A 13,441-nucleotide genomic window follows, 5' to 3' on the forward strand; every position below is an offset into this window, starting at 1 on the left:
CTGATGTTCAAATTTGAGATTTTTGGTTCCAACCTCTGTGTCTTTGTGAGACGCAGAGACTGTGAACGGATGTTCTGTGCATGTGTGGTTCCCACCGTGAAGCTTGAAGGAGGAGGTGTGATGGTGTGGGGGTGCTTTGCTGGTGACACTGTCTGTGATTTATTTAGAATTCAAGGCACACTTAACCAGCATGGCTACCACAGCATTCTGCAGCAATACATCATCCCATCTGGTTTGCGCTTAGTGGGACTATCATTTGTTTTTCAACAGGACAATGACTCAAAACACACCTCCAGGCTGTGTAAGGGCTATTTGAACAAGAAGGAGAGTGATGCATCAGATGTCCTGGCCTCCACAATCACCTAACCTTACCTTACCATCTCACCTGAGATGGTTTGGGATGAGTTGGTCCACAGAGTGCAGGAAAAGCAGCTAACAAGTGCTCAGCATATGTGGGAACTCCTTCAAGACTGTTGGAAAAGCATTCCTCATTAAGCTGACTGAGAGAATGCCAAGAGTGTACAAAGCTGTAATCAAGGGAAAGGGTAGCTTCTTTGAAGAATCTAAAATATATTTAGATTGGTTTAACACTTTTTTGGTTACTACCTTATTCTATATGTGTTCTTTAATCATTTGATGTCTTCACTATTATTCTACAATGTAGAACATAGTACAAATAAAGAAAAACTCTTTAATGAGTAGGTGTGTCCAAACGTTTGACTGGTACTGTATATTCAATTCTTATTTACAATAAAAGAGACTCCAAAAGGAAACATATTCGGAAACATTTCTATTTGGCACAAAATCATCTGAAACACAACCAAAACAAACAGCAAATGCATCCTACCAATTTGTAGAGTCACAATCTTGATGTAATCATTGCACGCTATGAATATGGGACGAAATACTTAACTTTCTACTACTTTAATACACATAAGTGAGTTTGTCCCAATACTTTCGGTCCCCTAAAATGGGGGGGACCATGTACACAAGGTGCTGTAATTTCTAAACAATTCAAATGATATGGATGAAAATAATCTCAAATTAAAGTTGACATTCTGCACTTTAACATCATGGTCATGGTATCTTTTCAAATCCAAAGTGCTGGAGTACAGAGCCAAAACAAAATGCATATTTGTTCCAATATTTTAGGAGGGCACTGTATGTATGAGTTTGTGTGTAGAGTCTGTGCAAAAAAAAGGGGTTCAATTCAAATTGTCCTGGGTTGCCATTTCATTAATTGTTCAGCAATCTTATGGCTTTGGGGTAGAAGCTGTTCAGGAGACTTTTGGTTCCAGATTCGGCACTCTGGTACTTCTTGCCGTGCGGTAGCAGGGAGAATAGTCTATGACTTGGGTGGCAGGAGTCTTTGACCGTTTTTAGGGCCTTCCTCTGATACCGCCTGGTATAGAGGTCCTGGATGGCATGGAGCTTGACTGCCATCTAGGAAAACAATAGAAAAAATAAGTAGCTAAGTGATTAAAATGGGTAATAAAAATGAATGAACAATTTCACCAATTTAATAAAGGGCAATTTTTATTTTTTACAAATAGTTACATAGCCCAGCATGTTTACCTGTAGAATGGAATAGGTTATACGATTTAAATGATTAATTTCATTTGGTCAGTTCTAACATGTCAACATTGCCCATTTTAAACAGGGTTAAATATCAAGTCGTAGTAAATAAAGTTCAGCTTCAGTACACAGAAGATACGTGCTATGGTCAGAAAAACATTATCTCGTTGTTACGGCTCTCGTTTGTGGAATGACCGGACTAAGGTGCAGCGTGGTAGGCGTACATTGTTCTTTTTATTGATGACACCAAAAGCAAAATAACAACAACAAAAACGAAAGCGCACAGTTCTGTAAGGCAACATAAACTATACAGAAAACCATATTCCCACAAAACCCAAAAGAAAAATGACAACTTATATATGATCCCCAATCAGAGACAACGATAGATAGCTGCCTCTGATTGGGAACCATACTCAGCCAAAAACACAAAGAAATAGAAAACATAGATTTTCCCACCCGAGTCTCACCCTGAACTAACCATAGAGAATAATAAGGATCTCTAAGGTCAGGGTGTGGCACTCGTCTCTTCGGTCTCAGCTAGCAAGGATAGATACAGAAATGAAACTCATCAAATACACTCGCTGGAAATAAACACTTTACCTCATGACTTATATCAACATCCTTACCTTGCCCTTTCACTAAATATATTGATTACTCGGACCAACAACCAATAGCTTAAGGATGCTGAGTGCTAATGGTAGCTTATTAGCATTAGCCAAACCTTATGCAGAGCGAGACTAGCTAGCTAGTTAGCTACCACCAACCCTGCACAAACCTGTGGCTAACTCTGCTGCTATCACTGAACTTGGACTTTATGGCCGTTCTGCCCTCTCCACCTCATTCATTGCTGCCTGCTCGTGCTCAATTTGCTCAAACAGATCACTTTTTTGCTTATCTTTCTGAAGAAGTTCAGAATATCCATATTTGCTCTGTGCTACACTGCAGACTGACTGAGTTACAAGAGTTTTGCTTAGTGATGAAATTGACATCTAATCGGTGTTGTAGGGGTGGGGAGGGGTTAAGGGACGTGAGCATCCAGTGCATTGTGAAATCTCAACCAATCACAGCAGGAACTGCGTCACTCCAGAGGCACTCTCCGCAGAGTCGACAGAAAGCAGAGTAACCTGTTTTCAGGAACACAGTATTTTCAACCTAACTTCTGTGTCTTTTACATACTGCAAAACGCGTTTGGTTATGAAAACTCATATCAGCTTAAAATTAAAATAAATGTAAACATCTGAGGCTGGACCAAAATCATTCTTGGCTGAAGCCCAGGACTAATGATGCCACTGTGGTGGATGCTATCAATCCTAACATGTTCACTCATAGCCCCGACAAATAAGCATATTGATTCGAAAAGGGACCATATTGTTCTACTTTAAATCCCCTCTGTTAGTACAAGGGTTAGCCATCAAACCTGCAGTCCCAGGATAAGTGAAAAACACAACTAGCACAAACACACAGCTCCATTCATTGTCAGTCTGGAGTTAGCGCTATGCTAAGCATGTGTTAGCTGGTACACCTTTACCCTACAATGACCCATCCCCATCCCTTCAATGCCCTGTCTGTCTACCTCGCTGAGCAAGGGCCTCTCGCCTGTCTCTCCTTATTGTCCTGTCCTATTGGGGAAGACGGTAAACGAACACCGTCGCACTCATTCAGCCAATTCAATATGGCCGCCACCCGATCCCCTGTGAAGTTGTGGGTCAGCTTCTCTCAGCAAGATCTGGTTGCCTCAGCAAGAACAGGGCGATAGATGGGTGGAGAGATCCATTTCACCTCAGCATGGGAGATGTCTCATTGTTAAACATTGAAGAGAGAGAGGAATGAAGGGAGTGGAAGAGATAACAGGAGAGGACAGAACAAGGTGGTTGAGATTGAGGAAAACAATGTCAATGTCAAGAATAAAATAGATTTCTTCAAACAATGGTTGAACATGTGAAAGTAAGTTAAGCCTGGTCCTAGAAGAGTTCATAGAGTGACAGGAGATGGTTAACTATGAAAGGGGTTAAGCTGGCCCTAGAACAGTTGACGTAGATGCGAGTAAATGAGGCGGTCTGGGAGGATGAGAATAGAGCTTTAACATGGTGAGTGTTAAAGTCAGTGAACTTGAACTATACTGTTTTTTCATAGGCCTCAAGATAACAAGGTGAAGAAGCTCATTACATTCAGGAGAAAGTCTGTCTCTCCACAATAGACGTTCCCTGCTACTGTATAAGCCATAGAGCGAAGTGAACTATGGCCAAGGCTCTAAATTTTTAATTTTCATTGGTACCACTGATGCTCCTACTTTAAAAATGTAAGGAGCACCATGTGAAATTTAGGAGAATAAGAAACAACTATTTTTTTAATTGATTGAGATACAGCCTATATGAATTCTAGCTACCTTTGAAGCCCATGTTGTGCCCTAGAAACAAATATGTAACACTGTAAAGACACCTGTTTATTATAAAAGATAAAATGTTGAAATTAGAAATTAATTTGTGGAATATTAGATTTTTACAATGTGTTAAAGCACAATTGTCCTATTGGCCTATAGGGATGCATTACATTGAATTGTACAATGTTTCTTTACAAATGTCAGGTTTGTGATGACAACATGCAAGAGATCTGTCATTCATTCATTGCACTGATCGTTGATCTCCAGAAGAAGCTATCCCTTTTCCTTTCTTTCTGTGCCCCCAAAGGTTTGGACATACTGGTCAAGTTGCCCGGGCTCGGTTTCTTGATAGCGATGGATTTTTAGGATTATGAGTGTTTTAACAATGCATCTTTCCTACAACGGCCGAAGATGTAACATGCGATTCCTAAAACACCACGCAGATAAAAATGTTTGCTAAGTGCGTCGATTCTGATACGAAAGACAGATCTGCTTTCAAAATAAAAGTCTTGGTCGGACAGCAAAATATTTTTGTCGCACTTTATCCAGGCTGCATCACATCCGGCCGTGACTGGGAGTCCCATAGGGCGGTGCACAATTCACCCAGCGTCGTCCGAGTTTGCCCGGGGTAGACCGTCATTGTAAATAAGAATTTGTTCTTAACTGACTTGCCTAGTTAAATAAAGGTTAAATAAACCAATTAAAAAATGTAGAGCCTTGACTATGGCTTGTGTTAATTGCATTCTTCAGAAAGTATTCAAATTCAGACACTTTGCAGCGAAGCTAGTCAGGTCCATAATTATTGGGACCTTGATAAAGATTAGCAAAAAAGGCTGTATAAAATAAATAATAGAAATACTGAGCTGCATTGTATGCAAAAAAAAGGGAAATTAGAATCCGTAGAATCCCTGAATCATGTTTAGTACATACTATATAATGTTGTAGTATACTGTAGAATACTATAGTAAATACCACAGTATTATCCACAAATAAGCACTATAGTAAATACTACAGTAATGTCCACCAAAACACTAGTCTGAAAAAAACACTGCAGTTTTGTAACTATGGTAAATACAGTATTTAATTAGCATATTCCCTTCTCATTCCCCTCCCCCAAATACATAAGTAAGAAACCTACATGCCAAGTATAGACCATATATCGTGTTACTTACAGGATATAGAAAAGAGCAGAATAAATTGAAAGAGCTAAACTATCTGTTCAGACCCCAGTCCCACAGTTATGGACAATTGGCTTTTTTAGTATTTCTCCAGTAGGTTTCCTCAATGAGAAAGCCTCCACTTCTATGTCAAAGAAAATAAAACAAAAACACTATAATTGTCACGTTCGTCATAAGGACCGGACCAAGGCGCAGCGTGGTATCAGTACATTCTCTTTTTAATGAACAAACAAACAAACAAACAAACAAGAAGCTATACAAACTAGTGCTGACAGGCAACTAAACACAGACAAGATCCCATAACTAACAATAGGGAAAATGGCTACTGAAATAGGATCCCCAATTAGAGACAACGATAAACAGCTGTCTCTGATTGGGAACCATATGACAAAAACCCTAGACATACAACAACTAGAGTACCCACCCTAGTCACACCCTGACCTAACCAAAACATACAGAAAAACAGAGAATCTAAGATCAGTGCGTGACAATAATAAATACCACAGTTATGTCCACAAATGTATACTACAGTCCACAAAATCACTACAGTAAATACTACAGTATACTACAATCCGCAAAAACATTACATTAATTACTGTAATATATACTACATTTTTCTTTTAGTGCAGTATCTATACTGTAGTTAACTGTAAATACTATAGTATACTACAGTAAATATTACAGGAAGGTCTGCTAAAAGACTACAGTGAATACTATATTATTTACACCATATTATTTTTTCATGTGGACTGTTCCAGATAAATCTCGTCCACTGGAGTGTTGCATTGCTCACAAAGCAAAACCACTATATCCTGAGTCCTTTAAAGTCCTTCCTCTGCCTCTCTCCCCCCTCACCCCCTTTTCTCTCCCTCCCTTCATCACTCCATCCCTGCGTGCCACCACATACACAATTGGAGATCTGGGTCAACCCTGTCTGTTCTCCCGCTGTTACGGAAGAGTGGAAAGAATGAAAGAAGGGAAAAGAAAAGGAGAGAAGGGTGAAGTGAATCAAAAGGACGTTGGGGTGACATCTGGTTGTGCTTCCAGGACGACAACAACAACAACTCAAAGCAGCAGCAGCAGGGACAAAGGCTGCCCTTATTTGACCTTTGAGCTGGGTGACTTGTAAACAGTCACGACACACAGCAGACTTTTTCCCCTCCTTCTGCATGGGGCTAAGGGAAGAAATTCTATGTTTTTTTTGTTCATTCTTGCCAGCTCTCTCTCTGGCCTCAAGTCATACTCTCCCCCCTCCTTCACTCACTCTCTTTCTCTCTCTCTCACGCCAAGCTTCCTGCTTTCCTGTCAGGCATATATCAGGCCAGTCAGCTGTGAAGGGTCTGACAAACCTCAGGGCTATTCAGTGGGGCCGGCGCGACGCGATTCAGTTAAAAAAAGAGCGATTGAAATAAGCCCTGGCACAGTAGTTGCTGAGTAAGCAGGGGCTGTCTGAGTCTCGTCGTGGTTTTGCTTTGTAAACTCCCCTCACTGACTACACACACACTGCTACACACATGAATGCACACACACATACAGACAAGCACATACACATGCAGATATACACACACACTCGCCCTGTGGCTAGCCTGGGTCCCCACCCCCATTCTCTCTCTCTTGTCCTCAGCACATGGTGTTGATTTAGTGCTATGTTCGGGGGCTGCCATTCATACACTAGTGTGTGTGTGTGTGTGTTTTTACTTTTCTATTTTCTATTCAATGTTTTGAGAGATAACAAAGGCATGGAGGTTTGTGTTGGGTCACAACTGATGTCAAAAGCCTACATTGTGTGGGTTGGGGTTTTTCTGTCTTTTATCAAAGGGGAAGTGTGTGTGTGTGTTTGTGTGTGTGTGTGTGTGTGTGTGTGTGTGTGTGTGTGTGTGTGTGTGTGTGTGTGTGTGTGTGTGTGTGTGTGTGTGTGTGTGTGTGTGTGTGTGTGTGTGTGTGTGTGTGTGTGTGTGCGTGCGTGCGTGCGTGCGTGTGCATGTGCGTGCGTGCGTGTGCGTGTGCTTGCCAGAAATTAACCATGACTGACAGTTGAGTTGATGCAATTAGGGTTATACGGGTCCATTTCATGTCAAGCCATGGTACATGACATCTATGACTACCCTTTTATACTGTGTAATATGGGCCTCAAAGGTCACAAACCATCAACAACCCCCACTGTGTATAAGCCCTCCTTATGTATGAGTGTATGACTGCCCATATTACCTTTTTTTAATTCTCATTGATTGGGTGCCCTTTTTTTCTGCAAATGAAAAAAAAAATATATATATATAATAAAATTCACATAATTTCCTACTCTTCTCTTTTTCCTAGAAAAAGGAGCTAGCTGCTGATTCAGGTCAAAAGGCAGAACCTTCACACACAACAGACCGCTAAACCCATTACAATTTCACAGTGCTCGAAAAGTGGAGGCCTACGCTCGGAGAGAAAAAAATCTAAACTCTCACCCACACAGTGGCACTGAAATAGAAAAATGAAGCTCACAACAGGAGCAATAGTCTGCAATGCATTTAGTTTTCTAAAAAGAAAGTCAGCTTTGCCTTTCTTGATTGGGAAAGTCAGGCTTGATATATGAGTAGCCAGAGTCCGTATTCAACTCGTTGCATCATTTCCCATCTTTAGCTGGGGGGCAGCATATGCTAGCAGAGTTGCTAATCTTGCAGGGCCAGTGCCAACTGGGGACCTAGCCAAGGGCCTATGGGCACTTCTATTGGAGTGGAAATGGTGCAGAACTGGTGCAGTATCTGGTTTTGCATTGTGTCTTGCTGACTGTCATGACACGAAGCTGCTCATCAGTGCTTCAACCAAGCTTGGAAACTTAACTGATGACTGTTCTGCAGCCAAATGATGATGATGCTCAAGTAGAGAACCTGGAGTTGGATCAGTACATCTTTATTTCCTGAGCTTGGAGTTCTACCTTGCGCCATGTTTTTGGGGGGACATTAGATAGACTTGGTATATACACTGGATGCACAAACACACTCACATGCTTACACACACACCTCATTAAGGTTAGGTTACATTATTTCACAGATAACATAGGGTCATCAAGGAAACGGTGAGGAATTGTTGTCGTAACATAATATGTTTGTGTATTTTTTCATGGTATATCCAAAGTCGGGAATATAGCAGATAGAAATCAGTGTAGGGAAGACCGAAGGCCTTGGAGGGCAGTGGAAGAGCAGGGACGGCCTCTTTCTACTGCCTTTTCCTGGAATTGTTCCCCATTGTTAAAAAACGCAGAGAGCTCTGATAGAACAATCGAGCCGAAAAACAGCTGGCTACCTGCTGTCAAGATGGCAATAGGCGGAAATCCACCAATAAACACTTGGCTTTGTTTCAACTGAGGTCTCCGGTAGGCTATTCAGCTTTAAGGGCCTCGTCCTATTGGCATTTTTTCAAACTTCCATTCACCTCAGCCATGAGGTCATCTGCTATGCTAAGCACAGAAAATAATTCCAAAACAAAAGGTATTTTCCGCACCAAAGTCACGTTCAAATTCACCCGTTTTCCAGGTTAGGCATATGTGTATACAAGAACTATAGCAGAAATCAATAGACAATCCAAGGTCTTAAGTAAATCTTTAAAATCTTTTCTAACAACTGGTTAGATAACTTTATCGATTGCACTGTTAACCATTGTGAAATGTCCTACTGAGCGTGTTAGATATTTCCTTTGGACCATCTAGGCAATACCATAGTATTTCTATTTACACATCATAAATACCTTGTCTCGTTGAGATAAAATCTTGGCCCTTGGACTGGCGGGCGTAGCATCAATAAGACAATGTAACTTCGGAAGGCATGTGACCGGTGCACAGCGCCCTTGAACCCGACATCGCCTAATTGCCCATTGTGACACTCCAAAGGTTCACGGGGTGGCAATAATTTGTGTTTATCTATATCAGATCGACCTCTAACTATGAAGATGTCAGGACCTACTAAAGATTACCAAACACAAGGGGCTGTGAACTTTGACGGGCCACTTTGTACAGGGTAGTTGTGCAGGGTAACTCACCAAGAATAACCTTTGTTGTCTAAAGTTTATTCCGTACACTCATTGGACTAGTACAACCTATCTACAGGTTTACAGATTTGTTACATGGCACTTCGGGAATAGTTTATTTTTAGCGGTTCACAGCAAATATCTTTGATCATTTTTTCCCTGACCTGATCAAATGAGTAAATTGGTCAACAATATTTGCACCGATTGGCCTATAGGTGGAGCTGTTATAAGCAGTCTCACTTAAACCCTCATATCCTCCGCCCTGTTTGACCTAAAGACTTGAACTTTGTATGTCGGTTTCCCATAAGGCCCGTCAGGATAGATTTTGTTTAGAGTGCTTGCTTTGTTATCCAACTGATCTTGTGTCCTTTCTGTCATCGTGTGAACACTGTTCATTGCTGCTCGCAGCTATATTTTGAAAATATACTTTTGAAGTATTTTGGATGTCCATTGGATAGATAGAGATAAAGGTGAAATGTAGAAGGGTGCTGAAAGAGCAGTTGGACGGATTCAAACCCATGCTGGCAGTGGTACATTGTACATGTGCTCCAGGGGCAGTGGCTTAGCCTGCTAGACCATCCCAGACCAGGAATAGTTTCTATGTGCGTGTAGCACATCTTTTTCTAAGTAAATCCCCCTTCTTGGAATCATCTATGACCTTTAGACTTGTGTTTATCACTGTGATCTTACTACCAGTAACCTCTAATAGCTTACCCTTGGACCTAACATTGGGGTAATGGCTAACTTTGACGGAGTGAGGTGAACACAGTTACTGACGGATCAGTAACTCCCTTAACCAGCACATTGGGCAATCGTGTGACACAGAAACAGTCACGGTGGGGCATTAGCCATGAGTACTGATTTTGGCATGAAGGTGAAAACAGTGCTTTGTGGTGATGTAATCCAAGATGGGAGTTGCGTGAGCCAATCAGAGTGCAGTTTGTTTGACAACACCTTATCGTACGTGTTAGTGAGATTGCCGCAAAAAGGAGACAGACCAAACAACCTGGAAAATTCTGAACTCGTCCGGGTTATGTACACGTCAACAGCAGAGATTTGTGTTGTTTTTTTTTATCAATGTAAAAAATATGAAAAGAAAGTAACTATAGATTTCCACCTGGAAAAGTCTTTAGAAAACAATATTACTACACTGCTTCTTGTTTCTAGGAAGAAAAACCTCATTGCTTCCTCAGTTAACTATTGATAGACAATTACTTTAGCACACGTATTTATGTATGCATGTTTTTAAAGCCTCAACATTATAATGTGTCCCTGAAATTCACTCAGTGTCTTGCAAAAGGTTCCTATTCCCGTAATGAAAAACAATTAAAACATGTTTTTTAAAAATCTAGTATATACTGTGAACATGTGAGTGGGAGGATTCTACTGCATATCAACTGCTATTCTGTCAACCATTAACTGCCTGCCTTGAAAATTATTCATCTCTGTTTGACCCCTAAAGAATGACAAATGTTTGGACTTGGCTCCCCATCCCTTCTAACATAGGAGCTGGTTGGCTTGGCACAAATAGGAATTGGCAGAGAACTGAAGCCACTCAAAACTCTCTCTCTCACACATAGACACACAGACACACACACACGCATTGGCTTCCCGCCAAGTTGTTGTCCAATAGTCCGACTGAATATGAAGGAAAGCTGAGTGTGTGTGTGAGTGTCAAATGCACTCTCCTCAACCACAAGGTCATCCAGTCCAGCCCAGCCCTCGTACCCACACAAACAGCTTTACACCCCGCTTCGGTATCTCAGGGTCGCCTGAGATGTGATCCCTTTCCAAATCAATTTCCAAAATGGCTGCCCCGGGTGAAAAGAGGATAAGCCGACCTCTCGCTGTGACTGCTTTGCCAAGTCTAGCCGAGTGCAATCGGCTTTGCAGTCAGGAGTAGCGTTACTCATACTTGCTGAACTGAAAAACTTGCTGAACTCTTACTTGTTGTGAAACTCAAGGCCTTTCTGTAATTATATCATACCAATGACATAATACAAAAATAATATAGATGATGATAATTTTGTGTATTTGTCAGTACAGCATGGTCAGTGTAGGATTTGCTGTTATCAGTCCTTTTGGCCAAACGGACTTCGCTTTACATCAAAATGTGCGTCACTTATGCGTAAACAAGAGTAGTAAAAAAAACGGTTGGTTCATGCCCGAGTCCCAGTAGCCTACGCCCCCCCTCCCCTCCACAAACACTGACCTGCAAAAGTGCTAACCCTCTCCCTGTCGTCTCTCTCTTCCCGCCCCGCACTAAAACATGCACAAGCGAGCGAGCTGTGCTGCAATTAAAGCTGAGTGTGAGTCACGGGTTGCACAATAATGCTGTGCTGCGTAATCATATAACGCCGGTTTATCTGTCTCTCCAAGGGCACCTAGTGTACTCTGCCCTGCCTCCCAGGGCTGTGTTGTGCTTTGTTGTGACAGTGTGACAGAAAGAGATGAAGAACGATACAGAGCTAGAGAGAGACCAGAACAAATAAGAGGAAGAAAATGGAGAGAAAATGGCTTTGGTGGGTGTGAGAGAGGGAGAATGGAGTTAGAGAGGTGTAGAGATAGGGAAAAAGTGGGGAGAAGAGGGGTGTCGACAGGTGGGTTGTGGCTGGGGAGACAGCCCAACAGATTGGCTAAAGCCACTGATGTTCTCTAGCCCACTCAGCTCGTCTTAGCTCAGAGAATACAGCCTGCCAAGTGCCCTGCCTCACCTCTGGGACATGACACACTAACACACAACAGCTCACACATATTTAAGGCTTACACACGCAAACACACAACTCACACACACTAACACACGCGCACGTAAGTATTGAATGAGTGTGTCAGGCTTACGTTAGTTGTTTGTTGGTGTGTGTGAATTGTGTGTTAGTGTACATGAGTTGTGTGTCAGTGTGTGAGCTGTTTGTTAGTGTGTGCATGAGTTGTGTGTTTGCGTGTGTAAGCCTTGAATATGTGTGAGCTGTGTGTGTGTTAGTGTGTCATGTCCCAGAGGTGAGGCAGGCCACTTGGCAGGCTGTGTGTGTCATTCAAGGCAGTCGCGGTGGGGCGTTACATCTGCAGGTTATGGCACAGGCGGTTAATGCTGTAGCTGAACCATAACAAGACGTGGGTGTTGTCACAAAAACATACAGGAACTCAAGTCCTTCTGTTCACCTGATTTAGAATTCCTCACAATCAAATGCCGACCGCATTATCTACCAAGGGAATTCTCTTCGATTATAATCACAGCCGTATATATTCCCCCCCAAGCAGACACATCGATGGCTCTGAACAAACTTTATTTGACTCTTTGCAAACTGGAATCCATACATCCTGAGGCTGCATTCATTGTAGCTGGGGATTTTAACAAGGCTAATCTGAAAACAAGACTCCCTAAATTGTATCAGCATATCGATTGCGCAACCAGGGCTGGCAAAATCTTGGATCATTGCTATTCTAACTTCCGCAACGCATATAAGGCCCTGCCCCGCCCTCCTTTCGGGAAAAGCTGACCATGACTCCATTTTGTTGATCCCTGCCTACAGACAGAAACTAAAACAAGAAGCTCCCACGCTGAGGTCTGTCCAACGCTGGTCCGACCAATCTGATTCCACACTCCAAGACTGCTTCCATCACGTGGACTGGGATATGTTTCGTATTGCGTCAGACAACAACATTGACGAATACGCTGATTCGGTGTGCGATTTCATTAGAACGTGCGTTGAAGATGTCGTTCCCATAGCAACGATTAAAACATTCCCAAACCAGAAACCATGGATTGATGGCAGCATTCGCGTGAAACTGAAAGCGCGAACCACTGCTTTTAATCAGGGCAAGGTGACCGGAAACATGACCGAATACAAACAGTGTAGCTATTCCCTCCGCAAGGCAACCAAACAAGCTAAGCGTCAGTATAGAGACAAAGTAGAATCTCAATTCAACGGCTCAGACACAAGAGGTATGTAGCAGGGTCTACAATCAATCACGGATTACAAAAAGAAAACCAGCCCTGTCACGGACCAGGATGTCTTGCTCTCAGGCAGACTAAATAACTTTTTTGCCCGCTTTGAGGGCAATACAGTGCCACTGACACGGCCTGCAACCAAAACATGCGGCCTCTCCTTCACTGCAGCCGAGGTGAGTAAAACATTTAAACGTGTAAACCCTCGCAAGGCTGCAGGCCCAGACGGCATCCCCAGCCGCGCCCTCAGAGCGTGCGCAGACCAGCTGGCTGGTGTGTTTACGGACATATTCAATCAATCCCTATCCCAGTCTGCTGTTCCCACATGCTTCAAGAGGGCCACCGTTGTTCCTG

At 42.4% G+C, this 13,441-nt stretch overlaps 1 long non-coding RNA gene and 1 other non-coding gene across 2 annotated transcripts; one reads left to right on the forward strand and one right to left on the reverse strand.

Moving 5' to 3' along the window:
* Positions 1 to 777: 777 nt before the first annotated feature.
* LOC135520493 (uncharacterized) lies at positions 778 to 11,398 on the reverse strand. Its single transcript, XR_010452393.1, has 2 exons — positions 11,354 to 11,398; positions 778 to 1,443 (listed from the first exon to the last, which is right to left on the reverse strand). It is a non-coding gene; the product is annotated as an uncharacterized LOC135520493 (long non-coding RNA).
* LOC135525052 (U7 small nuclear RNA) lies at positions 5,199 to 5,253 on the forward strand. The gene has a single exon (XR_010453064.1). It is a non-coding gene; the product is annotated as a U7 small nuclear RNA (small nuclear RNA).
* Positions 11,399 to 13,441: the final 2,043 nt, after the last annotated feature.

The sequence above is a fragment of the Oncorhynchus masou genome, chromosome 4, assembly GCF_036934945.1.
Source record: "Oncorhynchus masou masou isolate Uvic2021 chromosome 4, UVic_Omas_1.1, whole genome shotgun sequence".
NCBI classification, from domain to species: Eukaryota; Metazoa; Chordata; class Actinopteri; order Salmoniformes; family Salmonidae; genus Oncorhynchus; species Oncorhynchus masou.